The following is a 16,326-nucleotide window of genomic DNA, read 5'->3' as shown; positions in this document are numbered from 1 at the left end:
AAACAATAGTGTGTTGCTAACTGTCCAAATAGTTACTTCAGAGGACAGTAACAACAGGATGTGCATATTATGCATGGAAGCTTTTTTAGCACACAGCCAGAGCAGATCCCCAAGACTAACAATGTAAGAAGACGGCAGCATATTTTATGATCTCATGAAAGTTTCTCTGATGTCAAGAGAGGTGAGAAGCTAAATAAACACCCTAAAAATTGCAGCTACTCAACAACAGAGACAGCATCTTTGCTATCTGCACAGAATCAGTACATGACAAATTACTTGAAATGTATGTTTCCTGTATACTAACCATTAATGGTCTGAAACAGTGCAAGGAACAATAAAGCCATAGTTGGAATGATAACATGCAAATGAACTGCATTTTTTACCAGTGTAGTGGAACAGTAAGATGCAAAATGCTACTGAAGATTACTGTACTTAGCATGTTTCCTTGTAGCATACAGGGTAAGAAATGAAAAAAAGGTAAAGATAAGCTGCATATTCTGGAAAACTTTCTGGAAGTATGATCTTATTCAGCTGTAGAAGTTACTCCCTGGAGAGCAAATGGAAATGAGATCCAGCAAAATAATAGGTAAAATGCATAATAAGACCTAAAGAAAACAGATAGCTCAATCCACATGATTCTGTGATTGAAAACTTACTGGATTTTATTGGATGTTGGCATTTATTTTTACAGACAAACTAATTTGTAAAAGCAGTCTTAGGCTCCTTTTTGAAGACATTCACGTTGTTTTTTTTAGCAACCAAGTCCTCACCTCATCAACCAGGTGAAACTCTGAAATGCGCATTGTCTTAACAGATAGAACAAATGCCCCAACTGAAATGCACCCAACCTGAGGGTATACCATTGTCACAAACAAAATTGTTACAGTATATCAAAGACTAACAGTTTAGAAACAGGTGATGTCCAGAACTGACCCATTTGAGATTTTCAGCTCTGGAGGCTTCTGCATGTGCCTAGCAAGGGTCAGAGTGAAATGACAGGGAGATCTCCATATGGTTCAGGGTGGCCCTGTGGAATCTGGCTGACTAGTATTCCCACAGCCAGTTGAGAACTACAACAAGCAGCACATTACCAGGTCTCCCAGTAAAAGGTAGACCTAAACAGAAGAATAGCAGCTCTCCTTATAATCAGGCATAATTAACAGCAATTTGCATTTCCAAGAATTAAAACACACAAAACTGAAGTCTTATTGTAGTGGTTCCAATAAGAAATAACCTGATTCTCTGGGGAAACAGTTACTGCACTACCCTGGAAATAACCACCAAAACAGTCTCATTTGTATGATTATCACCATGATATAGCATGTACCAACGCATTGAATGAAGGCTTCCAACACACATTTTGTGCTGCACATACTGTAGATTAATATTTCTGATTGGATTTCTACTTGTGCTTCTGAGCCCTGAATTAACCACTTAATTCCCCAACAGCAGGGTGCTTTAAAAGTTAAATTAAAATATAAATTAATATAATTAGTTACCTTTATAAAAGCCTCTTTTGCTTTTCATAGGCAAATAATGACCTATTATTTGTGTCCTTTAAAAAACACATTGCAGAGAGAATAAAAACCTGAAATGATGGATCACTGTCTGTTGTACATGGCAGATACATGCTGCACTGTACAGACAGGTGCACTACTAAGACACAGCATAGCTGCAAAGGCATTAACTTTGGATTTTAGGAAAGCAACAGCCAGGAAATCAGTGAATATTCTAGATATTCTTAAATACATTTATGAAACAATTTTATGCTTGAAATTAATAATTAAGAATATATGCATTAAAGAGTTAAATTAGACTTACCAGCTTTGGCTATGCAGGGCAAAATGTGAACTAGTTGCTGGTAATTGTCCACTGTCTTCATTCAATGAATCACATTGGCTTTGCTGTCTCTGCTGGTTCAGCCTCTGGGCAGAGTGAATAAACCTCTTCCTTACACTGCATGAATGATCAGAAATGAAAAAGCTTATTACGAGCAATGACTGAACTCCAAGATCACTGATAAGATCTCAGAGAGAAAATAGCCTGTAAAGCAAATATTGTTGTATCACAGGTAAAATGTTTGGTGCCTTAACTCTATTAGTTACCTCTGCAGTTATAGGAATGACTAATTTATAAAAGCTCTTGCTTCCTTAGTCAAAAACGCCCTGACTTCTGTATGCTTTTAGCTTGTTGGATCCCTTGGAATTGATCAGCTCAGCAGCACAGAGTGCATGTAGAAAAAAAAAAAATCTCACTGCCAGAGTAAAGAAAACTGATTGTAATTAATTTGCCATGAAGTATGAGCAAAAAGACATTAATGCAGACATCTTAAAGCAGGTAGGTTTGTGTTAAACCAATAAAAGAGGTAAGAACATAATTCACAGTTCTACACTCAGTCCAATAATGCATGTTGTGTGTGATATGTTGTGTGTGATGTATTGTTTCTTCTCTCTTCAAGCAAGCTATCACTACAGCTGTCTGCAATCATAGCAACAAAAGCAGCAACCACAGCCATAGCTATGGGACTTCTGCAAGACCATTTGAAAGCTCCCAGCCTGACCAGGTAACACTTAAAAAAGATTATTAAATTAATAAGAAAAACATTTTATTTGGCCTATGTTTCAGCTAAAACAGACCCTGTAATGTCTGCATTAAGAGCTTCCAAAATAGAACAGTGATATTTCAAAATTTAGTATTTTTGCCCTAGGGCTAAAAATACAGATGCTGGATCCCACAAAAACCTGTAAAGCTGTTACAAAGTCAGAACACAGAATAACTGTAACAGCCTTAGAATTCTAAAAATAGCATCACTGATAAACAAAGATTAACAGCAATCTAGAAAATCATTATTCTTCCTGGACAGTCCACTGGGTTAAATTCCTGTAACCAGAACACTCCTGTGCACCATACGGCAACAGAAAAAAATTAAAACACACTAATACCTGTGTCTATCACAGCCAATGATCATTAATATCTACAGAAAATGTATTTTTAATTGCTTTTAAAGGAATACCAGAGCTACTGTTACAATCTGCTGAAAAATGACACTGGATTTATTCAAACATGATGCATGGTATTTGGAAAACATTGGAAACCTCCCAAAAGCTGGTGACTGGTCTGATTCTCACACCCTTCAAAACTCAGTTACTGGACCTCATACCAAATCCTGTGCTTTTGCCAAAGAAGCTGAAGCTAAAGTTTAGTCCCGGACCTGACATTTGCCTGCCATGGGACTTGGATTTATTATATCCTTTTAAAATCAATGGGATACAGACAAAAACATCTTTGAGAGATTTTCTCTCTACACGTATGTGTGTATGTATATGTATATAAACATCATGTTTCAGGGGCATAATGGGAATAGCAAATTCAACTACATGAAAGTTTTGCCACAGCAGAGAACGACAAAGTGCTCTGACAACACACTACGCACAACATTCCTTCTCCTACACCATGAGAATCACAAGGTATTCGTGTACAGGATTCCCTCTTTTGTTTTGCTGCTTCTCAGAATCATTAGTCAGAAGGCTGTGGGACAGCTGACTGAGGTCACTGCTCCTTGCCAACAAGAGGAAGACTGGGAGTCTTTCAAAAACCACCAAGTTCCTCTTCAACACTGGGATACTATCTGGAAAGCAGCATGTTGAAAATCTGAAATGTCTAAATTAGTTAATATTAACTGTGAGCATAAAAATTCCATTTTCAGTGCTGTGCTGAATAGGGATGATTCTTCCGAATCAAAATCCCTAACAAGTTTTTTTGGTCTGGATAGAGCCCCTCTATCAAATTGCCTTGTGAGGGAATTCTCAATTTCCAGCTGTTTTCATGGGGAAAACCTAAAGTGGATCTCAGTGGATCAATACTGCCCCTTCTTTACTTTCTCCCTTCAACTTTGTGAAAAGTAGACCTTTTGCAGCTGCCATTTCAATTATTGTTAATGCTTAGTCCTTCTGTATTGCTACCCAAACATTATTTAATACAACAGTGAAAGACAAGATGCTTTCTTGTCCAAACTTGCTGTTTGAAAGACAATTAGTTTGCTTATCTCAAACACATTTGTAATCTTCCTGTCACATGAATTTAAGTTCAATATTAAACTATTCAAAAGCCACAAAACAACACTTAGTAAGGTAAGAGGAGAAATCAAATTTACCAAATAATAAAAACCATGAGATTAATTACTAAAAATAATGAATGAATGTGTAAGTGTGAGAGGCACTGAGAGCTAGTTGTGGAAATAGAAAATACTTAAAGACCTACAGAAAACAAAACACTTTATGATAAAACACATGCAAGCAAATCTGTTAGGCTGATCTTACACAGAAACCTGCACGTTCTGAGCCTTTGATGATTCCATTAAACTGCTCAAAGACACCAGCCACTTGTTATTTCACTTGCCTATACCTCATACTTGTTCGTTGAACAGAATATTTTGTTTGCTGTACTTATGTTATTGTGACAGCTTTTTATTCCATGTTTGAGCACTCTAGAAGTCTCACTACCTGCAGCACACATTGTGAGCTGATTCCACAAGCTATTATTACTGCTATTGCTAAAGCTGCACATTTTTATGAAGATGTACATTTAGTGGTACATTTAATTTAGAGAGGCCACCCAAGTTGGCTGATTAACACATTTACCAAAATATTTACCCTTTATTGTTCTCAGCTTTATCCACCACGGGTATTTTTAACGGCTAAGCAGCACCTTTTATTGGCCATTAGTTCCTTTCTGCAGATTCTATTTGTTTCTTCTGGACACCGGTAACATTTCTGGGATGAGGGAGGCTGTTCTCATGCAGAGGATGAGAAGCTGAAAGGGCTGGTCTGTATGAAAACTCGGGAGTAGCCGGAGACATTCCTTTTCATTTCGTCAATCAATAGGTGGCACCATCCTCCCAGTTCTTCCAAAGCCTGACGTGGTCCATGGAGCAGCAGCCACACGCAGGTATTGCATTGTCCCAAGGACACAATGTCCAAGACTGAACTGCAGAGGGTATTTCAGCAGCAAGCACGTCCCCCATGAACAGAAGCTAACGTTCCTGAGTTTTATATCACCTTGTGTTTTGACGCTGGGCGTACACTCAGTCTGTGAACAATGCTGAGAAGATCAGTAGTATGGAAACTGGGTGGGAAGTTTGAAGCAAATGAACTCCAACATTTGGAATTTGAAAACTTCAAAGAGAGCCTGGCTTTGCTTCCTAATCAGTCAGTGGTGAAGCTGTCATCATCATTAGAGACAAAGTTGTATTTTAGACTGTTCATAATCCACCTTAGAAGAAAAAAATACTGCTCAAAAGTCAATTCTGATGTCCCATACAATGTCATGGCTGGGGTGAGGCAGCATAGCCAGGGAGATCATGTACCTGGAATGGGATCTCCAGTCTCCCTCCCAAAGCAGCATGTTCAGGCCAACTCTGTCTGGCATCTGTGTGCTCTCTCATTTTGGAAATCCATTACTTGAAAGGTGGTTAAAGTGACTCTTCTCCTTGAAGCTAGACATTGGGGTGTTTTTTCATAGAGTCAGGGTTGGAGAGGTAAAAAACCAACCAGCCAAACAAACAAAAAATTCAAGCAAGCTTATAGAAGTGTATCTTTCTTTGTCCCTACACTTATTTCTTGCAAACTTTTATACGTATAAGCTACTGTAGTAAATTCCAACCCTGGTTTTGGCAATTTCTGCCTCTCTGGCTCCTTGTTTACCTATCATCTTTCACACATACCCTTTTGCCAATTTGTTAATTCTCTGTCCTGTTCCCTGGTTTCTTGTGTTTCCTCAAGGACACTGATCTGAGTCTTACTGTTTCCCTAGCTCCTTCAGCCAGTGTTCTTGATCCAAATCCATAGCAAATAACCTATTATCCACAGAGACACAGAAGTATTCAGTATATTAATAAAAAAGAGAAATATTTCCCAGTTCAGTCATAGATGTGATCAAACTCAAGAAATTCTGAAATTGTGAGTGAAGAAAAAATAATTGTGTTTGGACTAAGTTTAAAAAATTTCCCAATTAAATAATATTCCTAAGTGTTTTGAAATATTTGAGACACCCATGATGTAAGTGACTAAAAGAAACTGAGCTTGGCAGCCCCAGCTCCTCCAGGCTTCCTGCCCTAGGTAGGTTATGCTCCTAACCCAGGATCTTCTCAGCACAGGCTGGGTTTCAGCACACCCAGATTCTGCTGCTGAGCTGAAGTTGGCAGATAAGCCAATACCTGGGGCTTGCAGACTGTCACTTCCACAGGAAGGGATGCAGAGGCCAGGAACGCTCAAGCTTTATGGCAGCCTGTACAGCAGCGATGCCTTGGAGCTATGGACCCCTCTTGCTTATATTACAGAGTACAGTTTCAGATGAACTAACAGGAAACCAGAACTGTTTGGTCAGAATTCCTTAAATATGGCATGATTTGTGTATGGCTTGTTTTTGACAAAGTGTCTTTCTTTTTTACCATAGTCTATTTAATTGGAAAATCCCCCAAAATAATAATCCATGAATGCAGTGGAAGAGAATCAAGCCTGGAGCATTTGAGCAACAAAACACTATTTTGTCATTTGGGGTGACTTTGAGTTAATGTAAACAGAAATACCTGAGTATGAAAAATCCACCTAATTCTTAAAGCTACTGTTTTTGGAAACAGGCAAACAAAGAGGAGCAGCTGCTGTTGCCCTAATGATCCACATACATATCAGAGGTTCTCCCCAGCATTGCTTGACTGAAATGCTGCCTTATTGCAAAACCATTGTAGAGCAGAATGCTCTTTGCTAATGGTTCTTGCAATTGTTCTCCACAGTAGGAAGAACCCTAAACTTGTGCAAACACATCCATCTTCAGAAAGCTTATAAAAGTACACACAGGCCAGTAGACATAGCTGAAGATATTGCTGTTCCTCAGAAATTAATTACCCCGCTGAACCTCAAGGAAATAATGAAGTTGTCAGCAACAACAGTGCAACTGTGCTGTTTTGTCAGTCTCGTGTTGATCATGCTATCTAGTCAGACACTCCATATAGAGATAATTTATGCCATGTATTGTTTGGCCATTCCCAGCTGCACTGCATTTAATCCAAGTTACAGCAGAACATTTTACAAACAGAAATTAACAGGCTTTTCACAGCTGGCAATTTCTAGATTAGGGAAGAAAAAAATCGGGATTTACCAATATTAAGCATGGAACAAAGCTGGACAGAGGCAGATGTGCAGCATTCCAGAGAAGCACCTTTTTTTTAATGTTGTCTTCAAAGATCAGAACAATTTTATGGGTTGTAACATAGTCATTAAAAAGACCAAAATGAACAAATGAATATATAGATAGGGGTCATTGCAACTTCGTATGATTACAGTAATTAGCAATGTACTTACTAATACAAGGCTTATTTCTGATGGTGGATCTCTGCTTTCTTCAAAACTTGATTCATAGCAACATCAATTACAGAGCACTAAGCAAGTTTCATTTTTCATCCTGAGCAAAGAAACAACTTGGATAACAACTTCCTACTATTCTGTAAACCCCAAGCAGTGCTTCTTTCACTAAACAGATATTCCTTGAAGAACAGCTTGTTTGTCCCAATAAAAGCAGAAATCTGCCTAAGGATAATGATTTCTCTTTTACAACTACTTTATAGTGATTAAAATCTGGCATTTCAAAAAACAAGAAGTACCGTTTCATAAAAACTTTGATAGAGAGGACAAGGAATAGGAGGAGGGAAGCTATTTTCAAAGGCTAACATTCACCTGGGGAGAGTAATTTTCCCAGATCCTGATAGAGACAGACTATTAAAGATAGCAACAATTCAAATGAGCAGATTTGTCTACATTATCAGAGAAAGAACTGCAAGAAGATCAGTCTCACTAGATCTGCTTTTGTGAAGAGCCCCAGGGATCATCTTTGTAACAGAGAAACATCACACCTCCAGGCTGGAATTCATAGTGCAATCATTTGTCTGATATGACTGTTCATTTACATTTTAGTTAAAATGAAAATAACTCTGAGGAGTTCTAAACCAGTGTCTCACAGGAGCAACACAAAACCCTAAGCAGAACAGGAGTTATTGCTGTAAAGTAACACTGGGCTTTCCAGGGCAACTCTATTTCACATTGAGTTAAAAAGCATATACAAACATTCATTTTTGCTGAGCAGTTATAATATCTTTCAAATCATGAGGAGATAAGGTTTACTACAGAGGCAATGTACATGGACAGAGGAGCTTCATTAAAGCCTTTTTATAATTTACACAAACAAGGACATATGATAATGTAAAAGTTCTTTACTATGAGGGTGGTGGATCACTGGAACAGGTTGCCTAGAGAGGTGGTGAAGGCACCATCACTGAAGATGTTCAAGGTCAGGCTCTGAGCAATCTGTTCTACTTGGGGATGTCCCTGCTTATTGTAGGGAAGTTGGACTAGATGACCTTCAGAGGTCCCTTCCAACCCAAGACATTCTATGATTCTATGTATGGTTTACAAGAGATACAAGGCACAGCAAAATTAGTGACAACACTCAAAACATGTTCTTTCCTGAAGTCCAACACTTCAATAAAAGTAAAATTTAAATGCAGGAAATGCAACCAAATCTTCCCTGTGTAGAATATAGGAGATCTGTAACATGCTTTGCCAAAAATCATTACTTTTTTATTGCAGTGGAGGCTTTTAAAATATGTAGCAGGTTGAATAGCAGTTCAGAAAATACCCACCAATCATGATCTTTAAGCCCTATAGCTAGTGAATCTGTTTCCTTTCAATTACTTCTCCCAGCCTCCCAGTAAGCAACAGACAATATCACTAGTCCCCTGCACTTTGTTGCAAGAGTTCCATCCCCACCACTACAAACGAGAACAGAATAGAAAGAGATCATTGCTCTCTAGTGGACACATACTTTTTACATGGATTTAGTTCACAGCTGCCCTCTCCATTCCTCCATCTTCCTCACCTCCCAATATATCAATCAACACCAAAGGTGAGAAATGAATCTAAAATAAACTCCTGCTTTTCATGGCAGGTTCCAGCAAGCCTTTCTAGCAGATCAAAGAGAATCTGATTCAGACCACAAGATTCTTGTTTTCATTTCCCACATTCTAATTCTGACTAGCAAAGTAGTTGTCATGCAACCTTCAAGTCACTTGTTACTCCTTTTAGGACTGAAAAAGCCAATCCCTCTTCATTAGGGGTTGTAGGACGGGCCAAATACTGATGTGTTACCACAAGTCTCTTAAGTTCTATCTTGCTTCACTCATTCCTCCTTATCATTAAACAAGAAAGGACAATGCTGCTTGGAAGAGAAGGTGCTTAAAAAACACAACAGCACTCTGGCAACTGCCTGGGTCCACTCTAGGTGGTACAACTGGCATGTCCTGCTCTAACTCACACTCAGAGATGGTTCAGTCTCCAGCTGGGCCAGGTTTCAAAGTACCTTTTGTTCTTCAACTCATACTGAAACAGTTAGTAGAAAAACATTGGCTGGGAGAGCCTCTGTAAGACCAAGCTCACATATCCTACAAGTTTACTACATCAAGAATGTTTTATCTATGTGACCACTTATGTTTCAGATACATGCAGCCAATTGAAAAGAATATTAAACATTCACTTCAAAATGTTAAAAAAACCCCAAACAACAGCCTATTATAAATAACGCCTACCTATATTTTTATAAATTAAGTACTCAGAAAGTGTTTGCACATCACCACCCAGATATTATATTTGTTAGAGTTGTCACAGGAGACAGATGGGGAGAATAATTTGCTGTTGTGTTAAAAGATTGAATATGGATTTGAAAACAAGGACTCCTGGTCAAATGAAGCATTCTCTGCAGCTAGAAGTGCTAATCTGACTTCAGCTGAATTGAGTTAATAAATATTTGCAAAACCAGGCAGCTTAGGTGGCTTAATTAAGAAAACACTTGCTTTTCGCCTTTAGGAATTCATTTCCTCCAGGGTCAGAGTTTGGTGGTCTTACAACTATCACACAAACTTGTACACAATTTGGAATGATTAATGATCTCTGTTCAGAAAAATTATGAGGTGCTATAAAGAAAAATTAACTGAATTCACACAATGTGAAAACTCTCCCTGAGTACTTTTCTCAGTGCCTTTTTTTTTTAAAAAAAGGCATGAATTGGATGCATTAATGTCTTAGATAACTTGTATATGAGTAAGCTACAAACCTGCACAGAAGTTTCTTATATAGTAATGCAACAGTTACCCCTATAGGCAGCACTGAGTCCAACTGAAATCTTACAGATATTAAATGCTGGACAAGAGAAATGCCCTTCAAATATCACTGACAAATATGACACCTGAGCACTTGTACAGAAAAAATGCCCATGGGTTTTAATTCAGGTGCTCTACTTGACTGTAGCATAAGTAAAAAAACCCAACCAAACAAAACACCAAAAGTGTGCAGTTTTAGCACACCAATGAGTAGTTATTAATTTTTTTTTTCTGATTGGTAAATAACGTTCTTTAGATCACATTCTGTACTGTTTCACTCAATGCTAATGTTTCAAATGAGTGCAACTGAAAGTGTAATTTGCCTCTTTGAAGATACCATTCTGGGCAAACTCCTGCCTTCAGGCCTCTCTTCACTTTTCACCTCACTGAGCCCCAACTTCAAGAAATCACCACATAACTGGATTTTAAAATGACTGACATGCTACAGTGACACTTGTGTTAGAAAAAAACGTAGATTACATAAAATTAGAATAAAGTTAGTGGCCAGTGAATGATGCCTTTTTCTTTAAATGAGGGTATATTAAGAATGAACTTAAGAGTAAGAAGCATTTCTTTACTGAGAAAGTGGTCAAGACCTGCAACAGGATCTTTGAACTTAGGTTTAGGTAGGGAGAATCTCTCCATAGGTTACAGATATGAAACCTCACTGTGTAGGAGAAATACCTACTTTCTTCAACCCTAAATTCAGCTATTGAAAACAGATAATCACAACAGAAACACTAATCCTAACAGACTTTGGCAGCACTGAGCTACTGCTGTTTTATGTTGTCAATCACTTGTCAAAATGTAGAAATAAACTGTTTAAGTTCAGACAAAATTTCCAGTTGTGCACATGGTGTTTACAGTAGATGACAAGGTTAGCATTAAATGGCGCTTGCACACCAGAAATACATTTCAAATGGAAAATAAATGAGTGATCACAAATACACAAGAAAATAAAACAGTTATGATTGCAGTGGTGAGCTTTGAATTTGCAGTGAAAGTTGTCTGCCTGCAAGACGTGGTTTTGAGAATGCATGCTCCAAAGCAGAGTCAATTCCTTTTGATATTTTATTTGATATTATCCTATTTGATATTTGTCTATCCAAAGAAGCATCTGAACTGTATTACCAAGCAAAAAATAAAACAAAACTAGATAACTTCTCAGGGATAAGTCACGAACTTTTCCCTTTCTTGTAAAGCACTGCAGAAAGTAATTATCTTTAGATCCATAGTCTTTTCCTTTGTTCAGGTGAAGCAAGTACTGTACTGAAAATCACTATATTGACAGGTGTGCATCTAATAAAGAACAACCGAGAGTCCAAATGTAGTTAAACAAATAAAATCAGACACACAAGAGCTTTTTAGACACTATTAGAGAGTAACTCTATTTCTTCAAGCATAGCTACCAACTAAATAATTTTCTGTAAATAGTACATTTGAGAAAACTGCTAGCAGAGGGTTTCTGAATAAAAAGAAAGGCAAAATTCACAACAGCACTTGCTTCAATTACACAACCAGTTAATTAGCAAGTGGTGCCTTTCAATATGGAATAATTAATACAACTGAATAGCATACACAGATGGGTAAGAAAATTAAGCTTTTGAGTGAATATGAAAGTCAGACAAGTCTGAAAGTAATTACAATGGCATTTTATTCCATTAGTTCTATATAGAGATACTATTTCATTTTCACCTCTAAGACAAGGCAGGGCACTGATATACAATTTCCCCTATTTCAAATAACACCGAATTTTACACTGTTATTAATCCAGAAACAAATGGAAAAAACACCTTTCTTTACAGCTGACAGGCCATGATTAAAAAAGGTCAAAAAATGGCATTTTCGTTATTGGCATTGTTCTGAAAATAACACTATACCAAGAATGAAGGATGAAAAAAAAATATTCAAAAAACCTCAACAAATGACAGTTGAGGACAAGCAATCAGGGATCAGAAGTTACCAACCAAAGCTGCTGAACACTGTTAACTGCAACAGGATTTGAGCCAATCAATTGCTTTGAGAGTATATTTGGATTGGTTTAATTCTTTTGCCTGACAGCACAGATGTGGAAGGTTTTTCTTAACTACAGGCTGAACGTTCTGCAACTTCTTCCTATTACCCACAACCTTATCTGTCTATGTTCCTGGCGTCTTTTATGAAATTTGAACACCAAAGCCAAAAACTTCTTTAACTTCCACTGATATCATCACATCCACAATAAACGGCTGTCAGGGAATCAAGATGTGCAGTATCCACCTATTACTGCTTTGGAGACAGATTTTTTTTTTTTTTTTATCTGGAAACACATTTAATTTAAAAATTGCAGATACTTGGAAGTCATATAGTTCTTAGATAAAGACCAAGGCAGGAAGACATGCCAACAATTAATTTGGTACTAAAAGATAGACAAAGGATAGATTACAGTGAAACTAAAGTAGATGAAAGTGTAAATTCAGTGATGGAATAATGGCCTGTCTTACAAGTAGCTGTACTCTGAAACAAATAACTTGCCAGTTTAAACTGATACAATTTCAGTCAGTAGAAGAAAGTAAGCCACTATTTTGGCAAGTCATTTTGAAAGTCCCAAGAGATGTGTGTCTGAATCATTCAATGTGGAAGCTTTAAAAGAAGAAACGGTCCAGGGCAAGATCACATTTACCTTTATAGGATTGATTTGTGACAAGGCCTAGGAAAAGAAAACATATTCAGGACTAAGAGCAACTTCTGATCATAGTTCTTCAATTACAATAGCAGTTCATAAACAGCTGAAGAAATAGGACAACCTATCCATTAGGTATATTTTGTGAGAGAGGAAACAGGAATTTGTATCTCCTAAAGCTAAGTAAAGCACAATTACACAGACTTTACGTAACAACGAAAGCAACTCTAATTTATTGGATCTTGAAAGTATAAACATAGGATCTCCACTAGAGTATATAAATATCTCAAGCATTTTGTCTTTCTGGAAAGCCTCCAAAATCTCAGTAAATTGGCTGAAGTATTCTGCATGGGAATATAAATAAAACTAGCTTTTTGAAGAGAAGGACAAAGTTTTCCAGTAGCTTTTGAATAATAAAAAGATATTATAAAATAAGAAATCTGTCCAACCATTCAACTTGCAGTTTTCCATTACAATTTAGCAATTGTTTATTAAAGTTTAAGGATGCTCCAGATATTACTTCTGTGCTATCTGGCTATAGGATAAAAGAAGACTTAAAAGTTGCACCAGACTTCCTAAAGCAAATGTTTAGATAACTCTTAGAAAATCAGAATCTTGGTTTTCTTGCTGCTTTGATGATCACCTTCATGGCAATTCTGCAAAACGCACAGCTTCAGAGAGGGACTGAGGATAACCTGCTCTGATAGCTCTTCCTTTTATTTATGCTTTTTATTGAAGGATCAGAAGCATGGTGCATTCAGCAAGTGTTGTCAGTATCTTCACCTCCTGCAAACTATTATTCAGAAAACAAAGCTGCTTCCCAGGAGCATATTGTACTGTCAATTTGCAACACACCAGCTAAAGCAAAACAATTTAATGACAACCTATTATACATGGAAATTGATTGAATGGTGAGTCTTGTGTTTGGAATTGTAACAACGAATTTTTAGAAAAAACAGGAAAATATGGAAAAGTCTCGTCCACATAAAGCTTTAATTTAGAAATAATCATTTGGAAGACTGGCAAAACAGTACTGTGGAATGACAGCTCTGATCAACCTGCAAAGTGCTGGTTAATCTCTCATTAGCTTTACTGCTGCAGGAATAATACCTTCTTGTTCAATGTCTAGGTAAAAACAATTTTATTTTTTTTACTTAATTAGGTTATAAACAAACCATAACAATAATTTCATAAGCATTGGCACATTTCTCTTCCCTCACAACAGAAAAATTGCTCTCTTATGTCCATTCATCACCCTTTAAATGAAAAGAGAAATGATATTCATCTGATAAGTGTAAAAGCCACATTTGTGGTACAATATACAAAATTATCAGAAAAAGATGTTACACATTAATGTTGTCTTTGGGTAGCCTTCTGTAAAGCTTCCTGAATAACTGTGACATAACACTACTTCAAAGATTATGCAAGTGAACATATTTTTGCACCAATTTACATAACAAAACAGGTTTTCATGCATGTCCAAGCAAGTCTGCTGGGTTTTTTTACTGTGAATTTAGTAATTAATAGACAATCATTTACGTTTCTAATGTAGCTGAAATTGCTTCCATTCTAGGAAACAAAATCAATGGAATAAAAAATGAAATCCTGCAAAATCATGAGCACACATTTCTAGGGCTAAGAGACAGGGACAATTAAAGGGAAAAGGGCAGTAGGATTTCTTCAGAAGATGTTCCTGTTTCTGAAGGATATGAGGGGGGTTATCTCAGGAAGTATGAAAGACCAGACAGATGATGAAGACAGTCCTTTCACAGATTGCAAGACGTGTGGCAAACACCCTCATGAAATATTTGTGCTACTTCTTAACCTACTTCAATATTTCTTTAAGTTACTGCAAGTGTGCAAATGCCATCCAAGGCCTAAAAGCAGACCCAGTACCAAAAATATAGTGAAGGGAATTGCATACACTGAGGCCAATTGATTTCTAAGGCTAAATTATATTAAAGCACTAATAGGGCCATTAAACCTTATGTTCATTCACCATGGCCACTTTAGTTTGATTGTAGGAAGAAACTGTTCCTTGAGTTACCTAGTGAAAGAGATATTTTAGACTTTTCTTTGACTGCTCTTGTCTTGCCAACCCACTTACAAGCTCAAGAATAATAAAGGTATTTGTGGCAACTACTACAAGATAAATTAAACCCACTTTTTAAATATATATACACAAACCCAGCACACCAGTGACTAGAGCAACTGTCTTTGTTTCTCACAAGGACACTGACTGGACTTGTGGCTGACCTGAGTAGTTCTGCCATTTGAATAACCCCTTCTCCAGCCTCTTGTGTGGATCCCTGTGCCACATAGCACATGGCACTTAACAGCAACGTCATGCCACAGAGCTGCTCTTCAGCATCAATGTTTGTGTTAAAACAGTTCAAGATATCTTCTTGGTCATGTAAGATGTGGTCAATTCCAAGCATGTGTATGACAGTAGGACTCAAAACATTGCCACTGGCATACCAGGCATCTCCTAGACCCAGGTACAACTCCAGCTACACTTATAGTAGAAATCTTTCAACTGAATGTAGTGCTAAAATGCATGCCAATTCATTCAGGCCTCAAGAAGGCAGCTACTTCATTCAACTGGTGCAACTGAATTAATAAAGATTTTTTTTAAGGGTATTGTGAAAAACTGGCTTGAGCTTACAAGCAGTAACTCAGAAAGCTGTTCTGAGACAAAAAAAAATTGTTTAAAACAAGTGGAACAGTTCTGACAGATTGGACTGACTCTGGAGTGTTGCAATTAGATCATTAACCATTTCCACAGGGAAACTCATCCCCTCCTCCACACCAGTCTCCAGCCTGTGAGTTTTTATTATCTGCCTTTTCCAGAGATGAAATGGAAGTATGGATTAGAAGATTATAAATTCAATGTGCAATGCTTAAAGCTTCCAGTTTCTGCATCCCTTCGACAGAAATTCAGCCCTGAGCATGAGAAAATTACCGAAGTGTTGATGCCATTTGGTTTTGAGGAAAGCTTCAATGTTTATAAAGAGCATTCCAATGAAAACAGCACAGTAAGAATACCTAATTATCTCCTATTTAGCATGTTGTGAATGCACTGTAATGATCACCCTTCATTTTTTGTACAAAACCAGCTGAAAGAATGTCAATATCTGAAAAACCATCATGGGACATTCTTCAATGTACACAGTAATTTGAAATGTGGAAAAAAAAAAAAAGGGCAAAAAAAAAAAGCTGTGAAATCTTTACACTGTTAAGATAAGAATAACTAAGATAAACAAATAGTACTTAGTGAGCAACAAGCATAAATTTTGATCTCTCTTCATGAAAGGTGAAAAAACTCATGAAGAGCACCAAGGGAACTCATGCCACACAATTTGAGAAAGCTTTCTTTTATCCCAATAACTTACAACAAGATATACTCCTTTACAACAGACTTCTTTCTTTCCTGTATATCTGCAGCTCACAATAAGTTTTA

The sequence above is a fragment of the Apus apus genome, chromosome 17 (assembly GCF_020740795.1).
Source record: "Apus apus isolate bApuApu2 chromosome 17, bApuApu2.pri.cur, whole genome shotgun sequence".
NCBI classification, from domain to species: domain Eukaryota; kingdom Metazoa; phylum Chordata; class Aves; order Apodiformes; family Apodidae; genus Apus; species Apus apus.
Note: the sequence above shows the minus strand (reverse complement) of the source record.